The sequence below is a fragment of the Oncorhynchus tshawytscha genome, linkage group LG13 (genome assembly GCF_018296145.1).
Source record: "Oncorhynchus tshawytscha isolate Ot180627B linkage group LG13, Otsh_v2.0, whole genome shotgun sequence".
Classification (NCBI taxonomy): domain Eukaryota; kingdom Metazoa; phylum Chordata; class Actinopteri; order Salmoniformes; family Salmonidae; genus Oncorhynchus; species Oncorhynchus tshawytscha.
Window position 1 is genome coordinate 7,670,046 of NC_056441.1, and position 17,562 is coordinate 7,687,607.

Consider the following 17,562-nt stretch of genomic DNA (forward strand, 5'->3'; position numbering starts at 1 on the left):
CAGACTTAATATATGTATGTCTGTCTCTCTCTGTCTTTTGACCAACAGACTTAATATATGTATGCCTGTCTATCTCTGTCTTTCGACCAACAGACTTAATGATTTGACCTGAAATCACAAAAGAAAAGGTATAGGCTGGCTGCAGAGGGTTACATCCCAAATGGCACCCTATAGACCCTGGTCTAAAGTAGTGCACTACTACCCTATAGACCCTGGTCTAAAGTAGTGCACTACTACCTTATAGACCCTGGTCTAAAGTAGTGCCCCATAGACTAGTGCACTACTAACCTATAGACCCTGGTCCTGGCACTACTACCCTATAGACCCTGGTCTAAAGTAAGTGCACTACTACCCTATAGACCCTGGTCTAAAGTAGTGCACTACCCCATAGACCCTGGTCTAAAATAGTGCACTACTAACCTATAGACCCTGGTCTAAAGTAGTGCCACTAGACCCTACCCTATAGACCCTGGTCTAAAGTAATGCACTACTACCCTATAGACCCTGGTCTAAAGTAGTGCACTACTACCCTATAGACCCTGGTCTAAAGTAGTGCACTACTACCCTATAGACCCTGGTCTAAAGTAGTGCCCCATAGACCCTGGTCTAAAGTAGTGCCCCATAGACCCTGGTCTAAAGTAGTGCCCCATAGACCCTGGTCTAAAAGTAGTGCCCCATAGACCCTGGTCTAAAGTAGTGCCCCATAGACCCTGGTCTAAAGTAGTGCCCCATAGACCCTGGTCTAAAATAGTGCCCATAAAATATAGACCCTGGTCTAAAATAGTGCACTAGGGATTTGGAACACATGTTCTACACTCCTCTGCATGCTCCTTTGTTTTATCAGTCTGTTGTATCACATCCATCCATGTCTCCGCAAACACTGAGACGTAGTTGTCCCTGAAAAACCTGAGGCTTATATTCAGGTACCCCAGTGGTTTGAGCATTGGGCCGGTCATTAACAACGTGTTCTTAACTGACTTGCCTCGTTAAATAAAGATCAAATAAACATTTATGGGACAGCGTAAAAGAAAACAACAACAAATTATTGTTATTTGACAAGATCAAGTAGTCCGTCCTCTGTGCCAGTGTGTTTTCCTCTGTGCCAGTATGTTTTTCCTCTGTTTGGTGCCAGTATGTTTTCCTCTGTTTGGTGCCAGTATGTTTTCCTCTGTTTGGTGCCAGTATGTTTTCCTCTGTTTGGTGCCAGTATGTTTTCCTCTGTTTGGTGCCAGTATGTTTTCCTCTGTTTGGTGCCAGTATGTTTTTCCTCTGTTTGGTGTCAGTATGTTTTCCTCTGTTTGGTGCCAGTATGTTTTCCTCTGTTTGGTGACAGTATGTTTTCCTCTTTTGGTGTCAGTATGTTTTCCTTTGTTTGGTGTCAGTACGTTTTTCCTCTGTTTGGTGCCAGTATGTTTTCCTCTGTGCCAGTATGTTTTCCTCTGTTTGGTGCCAGTATGTTTTCCTCTGTTTGGTGCCAGTATATTTTCCTCTGTGCCAGTATGTTTTCCTCTGTTTGGTGCCAGTATGTTTTCCTCTGTGCCAGTATGTTTTCCTCTGTTTGGTGCCAGTGCCAGTATTTTCCTCTGTGCCAGTATGTTTTCCTTTGTTTGGTGCCAGTATGTTTTCCTTTGTTTGGTGCCAGTATGTTTTCCCTGTTTGTGCCAGTATGTTTTCCTCTGTGCCAGTATGTTTTCCTCTGTTTGGTGCCAGTGTGTTTCCTTTGTTTGGTGCCAGTGTGTTTTCCTCTGTTTGGTGCCAGTATGTTTTCCTCTGTGCCAGTATGTTTTCCTCTGTTTGGTGCCAGTATGTTTTCCTCTGTTTGGTGCCAGTATGTTTTCCTCTGTTTGGTGCCAGTTTGTTTTCCTCTGTTTGGTGCCAGTATGTTTTTCTCTGTTTGGTGCCAGTATGTTTTCCTCTGTGCCAGCATGTTTTCCTCTGTTTGGTGCCATTGTATTTTCCTCTGTTTTCCAGTATGTTTTCTGTTTGGTGCCAGTGTGTTTTCCTCTGTTTGGTGCCAGTATGTTTTCCTCTGTGCCAGTATGTTTTCCTCTGTGCCAGTATGTTTTCATCTGTTTGGTGCCAGTATGTTTTCCTTTGTTTGGTGCCAGTATGTTTTCCTCTGTTTGGTGCCAGTATGTTTTCCTCAGTGTGTTTTCCTCTGTTTGGTGCCAGTGTGTTTTTCCTCTGTTTGGTGCCAGTTTGTTTTCCTCTGTGCCAGTATGTTTTCCTCTGTGCCAGTATGTTTTCCTCTGTTTGGTGCCAGTATGTTTTCCTTTGTTTGGTGCCAGTGTGTTTTCCTCTGTTTGGTGCCAGTATGTTTTCCTCTGTGCCAGTATGTTTTCCTCTGTTTGGTGCCAGTATGTTTTGCTCTGTTTGGTGCCAGTATGTTTTCCTCTGTTTGGTGCCAGTATGTTTTCCTCTGTTTGGTGCCAGTGTGTTTTCCTCTGTTTGGTGCCAGTATGTTTTCCTCTGTGCCAGTATGTTTTCCTCTGTTTGGTGCCAGTATGTTTTCCTCTGTTTGGTGCCAGTGTGTTTTCCTCTGTTTGGTGCCAGTATGTTTTCCTCTGTTTGGTGCCAGTATGTTTCCCCCTGTGCCAGTATGTTTTCCTCTGTGCCAGTATGTTTTCCTCTGTTTGGTGCCAGTATGTTTTCCTTTGTTTGGTGCCAGTATGTTTTCCTCTGTTTGGTGCCAGTATGTTTTCCTCTGTTTGGTGCCAGTATGTTTTCCTCTGTTTGGTGCCAGTATGTTTTCCTCTGTTTGGTGCCAGTATGTTTTCCTCTGTTTGGTGCCAGTATGTTTTCCTCTGTTTGGTGCCAGTATGTTTTCCTCTGTTTGGTGCCAGTATGCTTTCCTTTGTTTGGTGCCAGTATGTTTTCCTCTGTTTGGTGCCAGTGTTTTCCTCTGTTTGGTGCCAGTATGTTTTCCTCTGTTTGGTGCCAGTATGTTTTCCTCTGTGCCAGTATGTTTTCCTCTGTGCCAGATTGTTTTGGTGCCAGTCTGTTTGTTTTCCTCTGTGCCAGTATGTTTTCCTCTGTTTGGTGCCAGTATGTTTTCCTCTGTTTGGTGCCAGTATGTTTTCCTCTGTTTGGTGCCAGTATGTTTTCCTCTGTTTGGTGCCAGTATGTTTTCCTCTGTGCCAGTATGTTTTCCTCTGTGCCAGTTGTTTTCCTCTGTTTGGTGCCAGTATGTTTTCCTCTGTTTGGTGCCAGTATGTTTTCCTCTGTTTGGTGCCAGATTGTTTTCCTCTGTTTGGTGCCAGTATGTTTTCCTCTGTTTGGTGCCAGTATGTTTTCCTCTGTTTGATGCCAGTATGTTTTCCTCTGTTTGGTGAAAGTATGTTTTCCTCTGTTTGGTGCCAGTATGTTTTCCTCTGTGCCAGTATGTTTTCCTCTGTTTGGTGCCAGTATGTTTTCCTCTGTTTGGTGCCAGTGTGTTTTCCTCTGTTTGGTGCCAGTATGTTTTCCTCTGTTTGGTGCCAGTGTGTTTTCCTCTGTTTGGTGCCAGTATGTTTTCCTCTGTTTGGTGCCAGTATGTTTTCTTCTGTGCCAGTAGATTGCCAGTATGTTTTCCTCTGTTTGGTGCCAGTATGTTTTCCTCTGTTTGGTGCCAGTATGTTTTCCTCTGTTTGGTGCCAGTATGTTTTCCTCTGTTTGGTGCCAGTATGTTTTCCTCTGTGCCAGTATGTTTTCCTCTGTTTGGTGCCAGTATGTTTTCCTCTGTTTGGTGCCAGTATGTTTTCCTCTGTTTGGTGCCAGTATGTTTTCCTCTGTTTGGTGCCAGTATGTTTTCCTCTGTTTGGTGCCAGTATGTTTTCCTCTGTGCCAGTATGTTTTCCCTCTGTTTGGTGCCAGTATGCTTTCCTTTGTTTGGTGCCAGTATGTTTTCCTCTGTTTGGTGCCAGTATGTTTTCCTCTGTTTGGTGCCAGTATGTTTTCCTCTGTTTGGTGCCAGTATGTTTTCCTCTGTTTGGTGCCAGTATGTTTTTTCCTCTGTGTCAGTATGTTTTCCTCTGTTTGGTGCCAGTATGTTTTCCTCTGTTTGGTGCCAGTATGTTTTCCTCTGTGCCAGTATGTTTTCCTCTGTGCCAGATTGTTTTCCTCTGTTTGGTGCCAGTATGTTTTCCTCTGTTTGGTGCCAGTATGTTTTCCTCTGTTTGGTGCCAGTATGTTTTCCTCTGTTTGGTGCCAGTATGTTTTCCTCTGTGCCAGTATGTTTTCCTCTGTGCCAGATTGTTTTCCTCTGTTTGGTGCCAGATTGTTTTCTCTGTTTGGTGCCAGTATGTTTTCCTCTGTTTGGTGCCAGATTGTTTTCCTCTGTTTGGTGCCAGTATGTTTTCCTCTGTTTGGTGCCAGTATGTTTTCCTCTGTTTGGTGCCAGTATGTTTTCCTCTGTGCCAGTATGTTTTCCTCTGTTTGGTGCCAGTATGTTTTCCTCTGTGCCAGTATGTTTTCCTCTGTTTGGTGCCAGTATGTTTTCCTCTGTTTGGTGCCAGTGTGTTTTCCTCTGTTTGGTGCCAGTGTGTTTCCTCTGTTTGGTGCCAGTGTGTTTTCCTCTGTTTGGTGCCAGTATGTTTTCCTCTGTTTGGTGCCAGTATGTTTTCCTCTGTTTGTGCCAGTATGTTTTCCTCTGTTTGGTGCCAGTATGTTTTCCTCTGTGCCAGTATGTTTTCCTCTGTTTGGTGCCAGTATGCTTTCCTTTGTTTGGTGCCAGTATGTTTTCCTCTGTTTGGTGCCAGTATGTTTTCCTCTGTTTGGTGCCAGTATGTTTTCCTCTGTTTGGTGCCAGTATGTTTTCCTCTGTTTGGTGCCAGTATGTTTTCCTCTGTGTCAGTATGTTTTCCTCTGTTTGGTGCCAGTATGTTTTCCTCTGTTTGGTGCCAGTATGTTTTCCTCTGTGCCAGTATGTTTTCCTCTGTGCCAGATTGTTTTCCTCTGTTTGGTGCCAGTATGTTTTCCTCTGTTTGGTGCCAGTATGTTTTCCTCTGTTTGGTGCCAGTATGTTTTCCTCTGTTTGGTGCCAGTATGTTTTCCTCTGTTTGGTGCCAGTATGTTTTCCTCTGTGCCAGTATGTTTTCCTCTGTTTGTGCCAGTATGTTTTCCTCTGTTTGGTGCCAGTGTGTTTTCCTCTGTTTGGTGCCAGTATGTTTTCCTCTGTTTGGTGCCAGTGTGTTTCCTCTGTTTGGTGCCAGTGTGTTTTCCTCTGTTTGGTGCCAGTATGTTTTCCTCTGTTTGGTGCCAGTATGTTTTCCTCTGTGCCAGATTGTTTTCCTCTGTTTGGTGCCAGTATGTTTTCCTCTGTTTGGTGCCAGTGTGTTTTTCCTCTGTTTGGTGCCAGTATGTTTTCCTCTGTGCCAGTATGTTTTCCTCTGTGCCAGTATGTTTTCCACTGTTTGGTGCCAGTATGTTTTCCTTTGTTTGGTGCCAGTGTGTTTTCCTCTGTTTTGCCAGTATGTTTTCCTCTGTGCCAGTATGTTTTCCTCTGTTTGGTGCCAGTATGTTTTCCTCTGTTTGGTGCCAGTATGTTTTCCTCTGTTTGTGCCAGTATGTTTTCCTCTGTTTGGTGCCAGTATGTTTTTCTCTGTTTGGTGCCAGTATGTTTTCCTCTGTGCCAGCATGTTTTCCTCTGTTTGGTGCCAGTGTGTTTTCCTCTGTTTGGTGCCAGTATGTTTCCTCTGTTTGGTGCCAGTGTGTTTTCCTCTGTGCCAGTATGTTTTCCTCTGTTTGGTGCCAGTGTGTTTTCCTCTGTTTGGTGCCAGTATGTTTTCCTCTGTTTGTGCCAGTATGTTTTCCTCTGTGCCAGTATGTTTTCCTCTGTTTGGTGCCAGTATGTTTTCCTTTGTTTGGTGCCAGTATGTTTTCCTCTGTTTGGTGCCAGTATGTTTTCCTCTGTTTGGTGCCAGTATGTTTTCCTCTGTTTGGTGCCAGTATGTTTTCCTCTGTTTGTGCCAGTATGTTTTCCTCTGTTTGGTGCCAGTATGTTTTCCTCTGTGCCAGTATGTTTTCCTCTGTTTGGTGCCAGTATGCTTTCCTTTGTTTGGTGCCAGTATGTTTTCCTCTGTTTGTGCCAGTATGTTTTCCTCTGTTTGGTGCCAGTATGTTTTCCTCTGTTTGGTGCCAGTATGTTTTCCTCTGTTTGGTGCCAGTATGTTTTCCTCTGTGTCAGTATGTTTTCCTCTGTTTGGTGCCAGTATGTTTTCCTCTGTTTGGTGCCAGTATGTTTTCCTCTGTGCCAGTATGTTTTCCTCTGTGCCAGATTGTTTTCCTCTGTTTGGTGCCAGTATGTTTTCCTCTGTTTGGTGCCAGTATGTTTTCCTCTGTTTGGTGCCAGTATGTTTTCCTTTGTTTGGTGCCAGTATGTTTTCATCTGTTTGGTGCCAGTGTGTTTTCCTCTGTTTGGTGCCAGTATGTTTTCCTCTGTTTGGTGCCAGTATGTTTTTCTCTGTGCCAGTGTGTTTTCCTCTGTTTGGTGCCAGTGTGTTTTCCTCTGTTTGGTGCCAGTATGTTTTTCCTCTGTGCCAGTATGTTTTCCTCTGTTTGGTGCCAGTATGTTTTCCTCTGTTTGGTGCCAGTATGTTTTCCTTTGTTTGTGCCAGTGTGTTTTCCTCTGTTTGTGCCAGTATGTTTTCCTCTGTGCCAGTATGTTTTCCTCTGTTTGGTGCCAGTATGTTTTCCTCTGTTTGGTGCCAGTATGTTTTCCTCTGTTTGGTGCCAGTATGTTTTCCTCTGTTTGGTGCCAGTATGTTTTCCTCTGTTTGGTGCCAGTATGTTTTCTTCTGTGCCAGTGTTTTCCTCTGTTTGGTGCCAGTATGTTTTCCTCTGTTTGGTGCCAGTATGTTTTCCTCTGTGCCAGTATGTTTTCCTCTGTTTGGTGCCAGTATGTTTTCCTCTGTTTGGTGCCAGTGTGTTTTCCTCTGTTTGGTGCCAGTATGTTTTCCTCTGTTTGGTGCCAGTATGTTTTCCTCTGTGCCAGTATGTTTTCCTCTGTGCCAGTATGTTTTCCTCTGTTTGGTGCCAGTATGTTTTCCTTTGTTTGGTGCCAGTATGTTTCCTCTGTTTGGTGCCAGTATGTTTTCCTCTGTTTGGTGCCAGTATGTTTTTCCTCTGTTTGGTGCCAGTATGTTTTCCTCTGTTTGGTGCCAGTATGTTTTCCTCTGTTTGTGCCAGTATGTTTTCCTCTGTGCCAGTATGTTTTCCTTTGTTTGGTGCCAGTATGCTTTCCTTTGTTTGGTGCCAGTATGTTTTCCTCTGTTTGGTGCCAGTACGTTTTCCTCTGTTTGGTGCCAGTATGTTTTCCTCTGTTTGGTGCCAGTATGTTTTCCTCTGTGCCAGTATGTTTTCCTCTGTGCCAGATTGTTTTCCTCTGTTTGGTGCCAGTATGTTTTCCTCTGTTTGGTGCCAGTATGTTTTCCTCTGTTTGGTGCCAGTATGTTTTCCTCTGTTTGGTGCCAGTATGTTTTCCTCTGTTTGGTGCCAGTATGTTTTCCTCTGTGCCAGTATGTTTTCCTCTGTGCCAGATTGTTTTCCTCTGTTTGGTGCCAGTATGTTTTCCTCCGTTTGGTGCCAGTATGTTTTCTCTGTTTGGTGCCAGATTGTTTTCCTCTGTTTGGTGCCAGTATGTTTTCCTCTGTTTGGTGCCAGTATGTTTTCCTCTGTTTGGTGCCAGTATGTTTTTTCCTCTGTTTGGTGCCAGTATGTTTTCCTCTGTTTGGTGCCAGTATGTTTTCCTCTGTGCCAGTATGTTTTTCCTCTGTTTGGTGCCAGTATGTTTTCCTCTGTTTGATGCCAGTGTGTTTTCCTCTGTTTGGTGCCAGTATGTTTTCCTCTGTTTGGTGCCAGTGTGTTTTCCTCTGTTTGGTGCCAGTATGTTTTCCTCTGTTTGGTGCCAGTATGTTTTCTTCTGTGCCAGATTGTTTTCCTCTGTTTGGTGCCAGTATGTTTTCCTCTGTTTGGTGCCAGTATGTTTTCCTCTGTTTGGTGCCAGTATGTTTTCCTCTGTTTGGTGCCAGTATGTTTTCCTCTGTGCCAGTATGTTTTCCTCTGTTTGGTGCCAGTATGTTTTCCTTTGTTTGGTGCCAGTATGTTTTCCTCTGTTTGGTGCCAGTATGTTTTCCTCTGTTTGGTGCCAGTATGTTTTTTCCTCTGTGTCAGTATGTTTTCCTCTGTTTGGTGCCATTATGTTTTCCTCTGTTTGGTGCCAGTATGTTTTCCTCTGTGCCAGTATGTTTTCCTCTGTGCCAGATTGTTTTCCTCTGTTTGGTGCCAGTGTGTTTTCCTCTGTTTGGTGCCAGTATGTTTTCTCTGTTTGGTGCCAGTATGTTTTCCTCTGTTTGGTGCCAGTATGTTTTCCTCTGTGCCAGTATGTTTTCCTCTGTGCCAGATTGTTTTCCTCTGTTTGGTGCCAGTATGTTTTCCTCTGTTTGGTGCCAGATTGTTTTCTCCTCTGTTTGTGCCAGTATGTTTTCCTCTGTTTGGTGCCAGTATGTTTTTCCTCTGTTTGGTGCCAGTATGTTTTCCTCTGTGCCAGTATGTTTTCCTCTGTTTGGTGCCAGTATGTTTTCCTCTGTGCCAGTATGTTTTCCTCTGTTTGGTGCCAGTATGTTTTCCTCTGTTTGGTGCCAGTGTGTTTTCCTCTGTTTGGTGCCAGTGTGTTTTCCTCTGTTTGGTGCCAGTATGTTTTCCCTCTGTTTGGTGCCAGTATGTTTTCCTCTGTTTGGTGCCAGTATATTTTCCTCTGTGCCAGTATGTTTTCCTCTGTTTGGTGCCAGTATGCTTTCCTTTGTTTGGTGCCAGTATGTTTTCCTCTGTTTGGTGCCAGTATGTTTTCCTCTGTGCCAGTATGTTTTCCTCTGTTTGGTGCCAGTATGTTTTCCTCTGTTTGGTGCCAGTATGTTTTCCTCTGTTTGGTGCCAGTATGTTTTCCTCTGTTTGGTGCCAGTATGTTTTCCTCTGTTTGGTGCCAGTATGTTTTCCTCTGTGCCAGATTGTTTTCCTCTGTTTGGTGCCAGTATGTTTTCCTCTGTTTGTTTTCCTCTGTGCCAGTATGTTTTCCTCTGTTTGGTGCCAGATTGTTTTCCTCTGTTTGTTGCCAGTATGTTTTCCTCTGTTTGGTGCCAGTATGTTTTCCTCTGTTTGGTGCCAGTATGTTTTCCTCTGTTTGGTGCCAGTATGTTTTCCTCTGTTTGGTGCCAGTATGTTTTCCTCTGTGCCAGTATGTTTTCCTCTGTTTGGTGCCAGTATGTTTTCCTCTGTTTGGTGCCAGTGTGTTTTCCTCTGTTTTGTGCCAGTATGTTTTCCTCTGTTTGGTGCCAGTGTGTTTTCCTCTGTTTGGTGCCAGTATGTTTTCCTCTATTTGTTTGGTGCCAGTATGTTTTCCTCTGTGCCAGATTGTTTTCCTCTGTTTGGTGCCAGTATGTTTTCCTCTGTTTGGTGCCAGTATGTTTTCCTCTGTTTGGTGCCAGTATGTTTTTCCTCTGTTTGCCAGGTGCCAGTATGTTTTCCTCTGTGCCAGTATGTTTTCCTCTGTTTGGTGCCAGTATGTTTTCCTCTGTTTGGTGCCAGTATGTTTTCCCTCTGTGCCAGTATGTTTTCCTCTGTTTGGTGCCAGTATGCTTTCCTTTGTTTGTGCCAGTATGTTTTCCTCTGTTTGGTGCCAGTATGTTTTCCTCTGTTTGGTGCCAGTATGTTTTCCTCTGTTTGGTGCCAGTATGTTTTCCTCTGTTTGGTGCCAGTATGTTTTCCTCTGTGCCAGTATGTTTTCCTCTGTTTGGTGCCAGTATGCTTTCCTTTGTTTGGTGCCAGTATGTTTTCCTCTGTTTGGTGCCAGTATGTTTTCCTCTGTTTGGTGCCAGTATGTTTTCCTCTGTTTGGTGCCAGTATGTTTTCCTCTGTTTGGTGCCAGTATGTTTTTCCTCTGTGTCAGTATGTTTTCCTCGTTTTCCTCTGTTTGGTGCCAGTATGTTTTCCTCTGTTTGGTGCCAGTATGTTTTCCTTTGTTTGGTGCCAGTATGTTTTCCTCTGTTTGGGCCAGTATGTTTTCCTCTGTGCCAGTATGTTTTCCTCTGTTTGGTGCCAGTATGTTTTCCTCTGTGCCAGTATGTTTTCCTCTGTTTGGTGCCAGTATGCTTTCCTTTGTTTGGTGCCAGTATGTTTTCCTCTGTTTGGTGCCAGTATGTTTTCCTCTGTTTGGTGCCAGTATGCTTTCCTTTGTTTGGTGCCAGTATGTTTTCCTCTGTTTGGTGCCAGTATGTTTTCCTCTGTGCCAGTATGTTTTCCTCTGTTTGGTGCCAGTATGTTTTCCTCTGTTTGGTGCCAGTATGTTTTCCTCTGTTTTGGTGCCAGTATGTTTTCCTCTGTTTGGTGCCAGTATGTTTTCCTCTGTTTGGTGCCAGTATGTTTTCCTCTGTTTGGTGCCAGTATGTTTTCCTCTGTTTGGTGCCAGTATGTTTTCCTCTGTTTGGTGCCAGTATGTTTTCCTCTGTTTGGTGCCAGTATGTTTTCCTCTGTTTGGTGCCAGTATGTTTTCCTCTGTTTGGTGCCAGTATGTTTTCCTCTGTTTGGTGCCAGTATGTTTTCCTCTGTTTGGTGCCAGTATGTTTTCCTCTGTTTGGTGCCAGTATGTTTTCCTCTGTGCCAGTATGCCAGTATGTTTTCCTCTGTTTGGTGCCAGTATGTTTTCCTCTGTTTGGTGCCAGTATATTTTCCTCTGTGCCAGTATGTTTTCCTCTGTTTGGTGCCAGTATGTTTTCCTTTGTTTGTGCCAGTATGTTTTCCTCTGTTTGGTGCCAGTATGTGTGCCAGTATTTTCCTCTGTTTGGTGCCAGTATGTTTTCCTTTGTTTGGTGCCAGTATGTTTTCCTTTGTTTGGTGCCAGTATGTTTTCCTCTGTTTGGTGCCAGTATGTTTTCCTCTGTGCCAGTATGTTTTCCTCTGTTTGGTGCCAGTATGTTTTCCTCTGTTTGGTGCCAGTATGTTTTCCTCTGTTTGGTGCCAGTATGTTTTCCTCTGTTTTGCCAGTATGTTTTCCTCTGTTTGGTGCCAGTATGTTTCCTCTGTTTGTTTTCCTCTGTTTGGTGCCAGTATGTTTTCCTCTGTTTGGTGCCAGTATGTTTTCCTCTGTTTGGTGCCAGTATGTTTTCCTCTGTGCCAGTATGTTTTCCTCTGTTTGGTGCCAGTATGTTTTCCTCTGTTTGGTGCCAGTATGTTTTCCTCTGTTTGGTGCCAGTATGTTTTCCTCTGTTTGGTGCCAGTATGTTTTCCTCTGTTTGGTGCCAGTATGTTTTCATCTGTTTGGTGCCAGTATGTTTTCCTCTGTTTGGTGCCAGTATGTTTTCCTCTGTTTGTGCCAGTATGTTTTCCTCTGTTTGGTGCCAGTGTGTTTTCCTCTGTTTGGTGCCAGTATGTTTTCCTCTGTTTGTGCCAGTATGTTTTCCTCTGTGCCAGTATGTTTTCCTCTGTTTGGTGCCAGTATGTTTTCCTCTGTTTGGTGCCAGTATGTTTTCCTCTGTTTGGTGCCAGTATGTTTTCCTCTGTGCCAGTATGTTTTCCTCTGTTTGGTGCCAGTATGTTTTCCTCTGTGGTGCCAGTATGTTTTCCTCTGTTTCCTCTGTTTGGTGCCAGTATGTTTTCTGTTTGGTGCCAGTATGTTTTCCTCTGTTTGGTGCCAGTATGTTTTCCTCTGTTTGGTGCCAGTATGTTTTCCTCTGTTTGGTGCCAGTATGTTTTCCTCTGTTTGGTGCCAGTATGTTTTCCTCTGTTTGGTGCCAGTATGTTTTCTGTTTGGTGCCAGTATGTTTTCCTCTGTTTGTGCCAGATGTGTTTTCCTCTGTTTGGTGCCAGTATGTTTTCCTCTGTTTGGTGCCAGTATGTTTTCCTCTGTTTGGTGCCAGTATGTTTTCCTCTGTTTGTGCCAGTATGTTTTCCTCTGTTTGGTGCCAGTATGTTTTCCTCTGTTTGGTGCCAGTATGTTTTCCTCTGTTTGGTGCCAGTATGTTTTCCTCTGTTTGGTGCCAGTATGTTTTCCTCTGTGCCAGTATGTTTTTCCTCTGTTTGGTGCCAGTATGTTTTCCTCTGTTTGGTGCCAGTGTGTTTTCCTCTGTTTGGTGCCAGTGTGTTTTCCTCTGTTTGGTGCCAGTGTGTTTTCCTCTGTTTGGTGCCAGATATGTTTTCCTCTGTTTGGTGCCAGTATGTTTTCCTCTGTTTGGTGCCAGTATGTGTTTTCCTCTGTTTGGTGTTTGTTTTCCTCTGTGCCAGTATGTTTTCCTCTGTTTGGTGCCAGTATGTTTTCCTCTGTGCCAGTTGTTTTCCTCTGTGCCAGTATGTTTTCCTCTGTTTGGTGCCAGTATGTTTTCCTCTGTTTGGTGCCAGTGTGTTTTCCTCTGTTTGGTGCCAGTGTGTTTTCCTCTGTTTGGTGCCAGTGTGTTTTCCTCTGTTTGGTGCCAGTATGTTTTCCTCTGTTTGTGCCAGTATGTTTTCCTCTGTTTGTGCCAGATTGTTTTCCTCTGTTTGGTGCCAGTATGTTTTCCTCTGTTTGGTGCCAGTATGTTTTCCTCTGTTTGGTGCCAGTATGTTTTCCTCTGTTTGGTGCCAGTATGTTTTCCTCTGTTTGGTGCCAGTATGTTTTCCTCTGTGCCAGTATGTTTTCCTCTGTTTGGTGCCAGTGTGTTTTCCTCTGTTTGGTGCCAGTGTGTTTTCCTCTGTTTGGTGCCAGTGTGTTTTCCTCTGTTTGGTGCCAGTGTGTTTTCCTCTGTTTGGTGCCTGTATGTTTTCCTCTGTTTGGTGCCAGTATGTTTTCCTCTGTGCCAGTATGTTTTCCTCTGTTTGGTGCCAGTATGTTTTCCTCTGTTTGGTCAGTATGTTTTTTGTTTGGTGCCAGTATGTTTTCCTCTGTTTGGTGCCAGTATGTTTTCCTCTGTGCCAGTATGTTTTCCTCTGTTTGGTGCCAGTATGTTTTCCTCTTTGCACCCTATTCCCTATATAGTGCACTACTTTTGACCTGGGCCCATATAGGGAATAGGGTGCCATTTGGGACAAGCCATTTGCTTTCTTCTGTTTGCTTATTTTAAATCAGAGCAGATGGAGGCAAGGAGATGAGGGGAGGAAGTCACTTTAGACTATTGGGACTAGGCCCATGTCCGCTGCCTCACAGCAGTAGAGAAGGAGATGAGGGGAGGAAGCCACTTTATACTATTGGGACTGGGCCCATGTCCGCTGCCTCACAGCAGTAGAGAAGGAGATGAGGTGAGGAAGCCACTTTATACTATTGGGACTGGGCCCATGTCCGCTGCCTCACAGCAGTAGAGAAGGAGACGAGGGGAGGAAGCCACTTTATACTATTGGGACTGGGCCCATGTCCGCTGTCTGACAGCAGTAGAGAAGGAGATGAGGGGAGGAAGCCACTTTATACTATTGGGACTGGCTGGGCCAATGTCTGCTGCCTGCCAGCATTAGGGTGCAAACTGCTGTGCCATCACACGCTGACTCACATATATTACTCAAATGTTAACTTGTCCCTGATAATGCCAGAGAAGCAGGTGTTTGGAGGATATATTGGCACGGGCGTTGATATGCCTGAGAGGAAGTCGAGGAGCCGGCAAACCGTGGCCAATATATCACCGGCTTCGAGAGAATTATCACTTTTATACAACTTGTCACCAACATATTAATTAAAATAATGATTGAAACATTTTCATTAACAACTATATTTTTGATTTATTCATACTATGTCATCCTTTCATTCTATCGGTTAGGTTGCCAGATTATTGAAAATTCTACACATAAACAAGAGGATGGGTGACATAAACAGTGCACTATGATTCACCGGACATGTTTCTAATGGGGAGGATAAGCAAAATCAATCATTACAAAAAAAACTGGCAGTTTTCACATTTTTTTTTAATGAACGATTATCAAGGACAAGGACACTTTTGAATATCACTGTCTGTCACCTCAAATTTGTCCTCTCGACTTGTTGTGCACCGACACTTTAAAGTTGAATTCATAGGCTAGGTTGTAGCAACCTCACGATGGGTAGAGAGAACATTAGAGCATCATGTAGTAACATAAACAGATGGATGTTACGTTCAACTGGGTGAACGTGAATCAAATCAAATCAAATGTCATTGGTCACATACACGTGTTTAGCACATACTTATTGCAGGTGTGGCAAAATGCTTGTAAATGAGAGTAGAGTCATCCAATATACTGTAATAATAATAAGGCCATGCTCATGAAAAAAATGATCCTCCTTCCTTGTATTAACGACACTGACCGCCATTGGGACTGACCGCCATTGGGACTGGCCGCCATTGGGACTGGCCGCCATTGGGACTGACCGCCATTGGGACTGACCGCCTTTGGGACTGGCCGCCATTGGGACTCACCGCCATTGGGACTGACCGCCTCTGGGACTGGCCGCCATTGGGACTGACCGCCATTGGGACTGGCCGCCATTGGGACTGACCGCCATTGGGACTGACCGCCATTGGGACTGACCGCCATTGGGACTGGCCGCCATTGGGACTGACCGCCATTGGGACTGACCGCCATTGGGACTGGCCGCCATTGGGACTGGCCGCCATTGGGACTGACCGCCATTGGGACTGGCCGCCATTGGGAATGGCCGCCATTGGGACTGGCCGCCATTGGGACTGACCGCCATTGGGACTGACCGCCATTGGGACTGGCCGCCATTGGGACTGACCGCCATTGGGACTGACCGCCATTGGGACTGACCGCCATTGGGACTGGCCGCCATTGGGACTGACCGCCATTGGGACTGGCCGCCATTGGGACTGACCGCCATTGGGACTGGCCGCCATTGGGACTGGCCGCCATTGGGAATGACCGCCATTGGGACTGGCCGCCATTGGGACTGACCGCCATTGGGACTGACCGCCATTGGGACTGGCCGCCATTGGGACTGGCCGCCATTGGGACTGGCCGCCATTGGGACTGACCGCCATTGGGACTGACCGCTATTGGGACTGGCCGCCATTGGGACTGGCCGCCATTGGGACTGACCGCCATTGGGACTGACCGCCATTGGGACTGGCCGCCATTTGACCGCCATTGGGACTGGCCGCCATTGGGACTGACCGCCATTGGGACTGGCCGCCATTGGGACTGGCCGCCATTGGGAATGACCGCCATTGGGACTGGCCGCCATTGGGACTGACCGCCAGGACTGACCGCCATTGGGACTGACCGCCATTGGGACTGGCCGCCATTGGGACTGGCCGCCATTGGGACTGACCGCCATTGGGACTGGCCGCCATTGGGACTGGCCGCCATTGGGACTGACCGCCATTGGGACTGACCGCCATTGGGACTGGCCGCCATTGGGACTGGCCGCCATTGGGACTGACCGCCATTGGGACTGACCGCCATTGGGACTGGCCGCCATTGGGACTGGCCGCCATTGGGACTGGCAAAGCCATAAATGGGACTGGCCGCCATTGGGACTGACCGCCATTGGGACTGACCGCCATTGGGACTGGCCGCCATTGGGACTGGCCGCCATTGTACATATATTTATATACAGTACCTGGTTCAAATCCAGGCTGTATCACATCTGGCTGTGATTGGGAGTCCCATAGGGCGGTGCACAATTGGCCCCAGCGTTGTCAGGGTTTGGCTGGAGTAGGCCATCATTGTAAATAAGATTTGTTCTTAACTGACTTGCCTAGTTAAATGAAAATGTCAAGAACTTGGAATGTTTCTTCAAGTGCTGTTGCAAAAACCATCAAGAGCTATGATACAGACAGCAAGGTCTACACATCTATGTTGTTGAAAACCCATTGTGAGCCAAAAGCAAGGGGGAGATCAAGTTAATAAATTGCCTGGCTGGGCTGATGAGACAGTTGATTACACAGTGAGATGGAATAATAAATATGCATTTCAACTTCATAGCTTTAGCCAACAGTAACTTGTGGTAGACACAATCTGGAATGCAGTTTTAACCAATCAGCATTCCGGGTTAGATCCACCTGTTGTATAAACCTCAGCCTCAGGGAGTTTCCAACAACCAAATTTAGCCTTTTTAAATGTTTTATTATTATTTATTTTTTAATTACCCCCTTTTTCTCCCCAATTTCGTGGTATCCAATTGTTAGTAGCTACTATCTTGTCTCATCGCTACAACTCCTATACGGGCAGGGAAGAGACGAAGGTCGAAAGTCATGTGTCCTCCGATACACAACCCAATGAGGCAGCACTGCTTCTTAACACAGCGCGCATCCAACCCGGAAGCCAGCCGCACCAATGTGTCGGAGGAAACACCGTGCACCTGGAAACCTTGTGTGCGCGATGAGACAAGGATATCCCTACCGGCCAAACCCTCCCTAACCCGGACGACGCTAGGCCAATTGTGCGTCACCCCACGGTTGCGACAGAGCCTGGGCGCGAACCCAGAGCCCTTAACCACTGCGCCACCCGGGAGTCAAATTTATCCAGTTTTCAGGGATACAGTTAATTCAACCTAGCTTCTTTTCCACTAAAAAACCCTATGTCTCCACTCAGGCGTTTTCTTTAAGGCCTGCTATGTCACAGCCATGTTGTGCAAGTGCCGCAAAATAAATGTACTTTTCAATCATTTGACCCACACCGCTCAGACCAGTGAACGAGCATCTGCATAACCTTGTGTTAAAATATAACTTATTTCTATTAGAGATGCTACATGCGCTTGCAAGTCCTTCATTATTGGATACCAGGAAGATACAAACCCAAGTCCCCTCCTTATTGGATACCAGGAAGATACAAACCCAAGTCCCCTCCTTATTGGATACCAGGAAGATACAAACCCAAGTCCCCTCCTTATTGGATACCAGGAAGATACAAACCCAAGTCCCCTCCTTATTGGATACCAGGAAGATACAAACCCAAGTCCCCTCCTTATTGGATACCAGGAAGATACAAACCCAAGTCCCTCCTTATTGGATACCAGGAAGATACAAACCCAAGTCCCCTCCTTATTGGATATCAGGTAGACTCAAACCCAAGTCCCCTCCTTATTGGATACCAGGTAGACTCAAACCCAAGTCCCCTCCTTATTGGATACCAGGTAGACTCAAACCCAAGTCACCTCCTTATTGGATATCAGGTAGACACAAACCCAAGTCACCTCCTTATTGGATATCAGGTAGACACAAACCCAAGTCCCCTCCTTATTGGATATCAGGAAGATACAAACCCAAGTCCCTCCTTATTGGATACCAGGAAGATACAAACCCAAGTCCCCTCCTTATTGGATATCAGGAAGACTCAAACCCAAGTCACCTCCTTATTGGATATCAGGTAGACACAAACCCAAGTCCCCTCCTTATTGGATACCAGGTAGACTCAAACCCAAGTCCCCTCCATATTGGATATCAGGTAGACACAAACCCAAGTCCCCTCCTTATTGGATACCAGGTAGACTCAAACCCAAGTCACCTCCTTATTGGATATCAGGTAGACACAAACCCAAGTCACCTCCTTATTGGATATCAGGTAGATACAAACCCAAGTCCCTCCTTATTGGATATCAGGTAGACACAAACCCAAGTCCCCTCCTTATTGGATATCAGG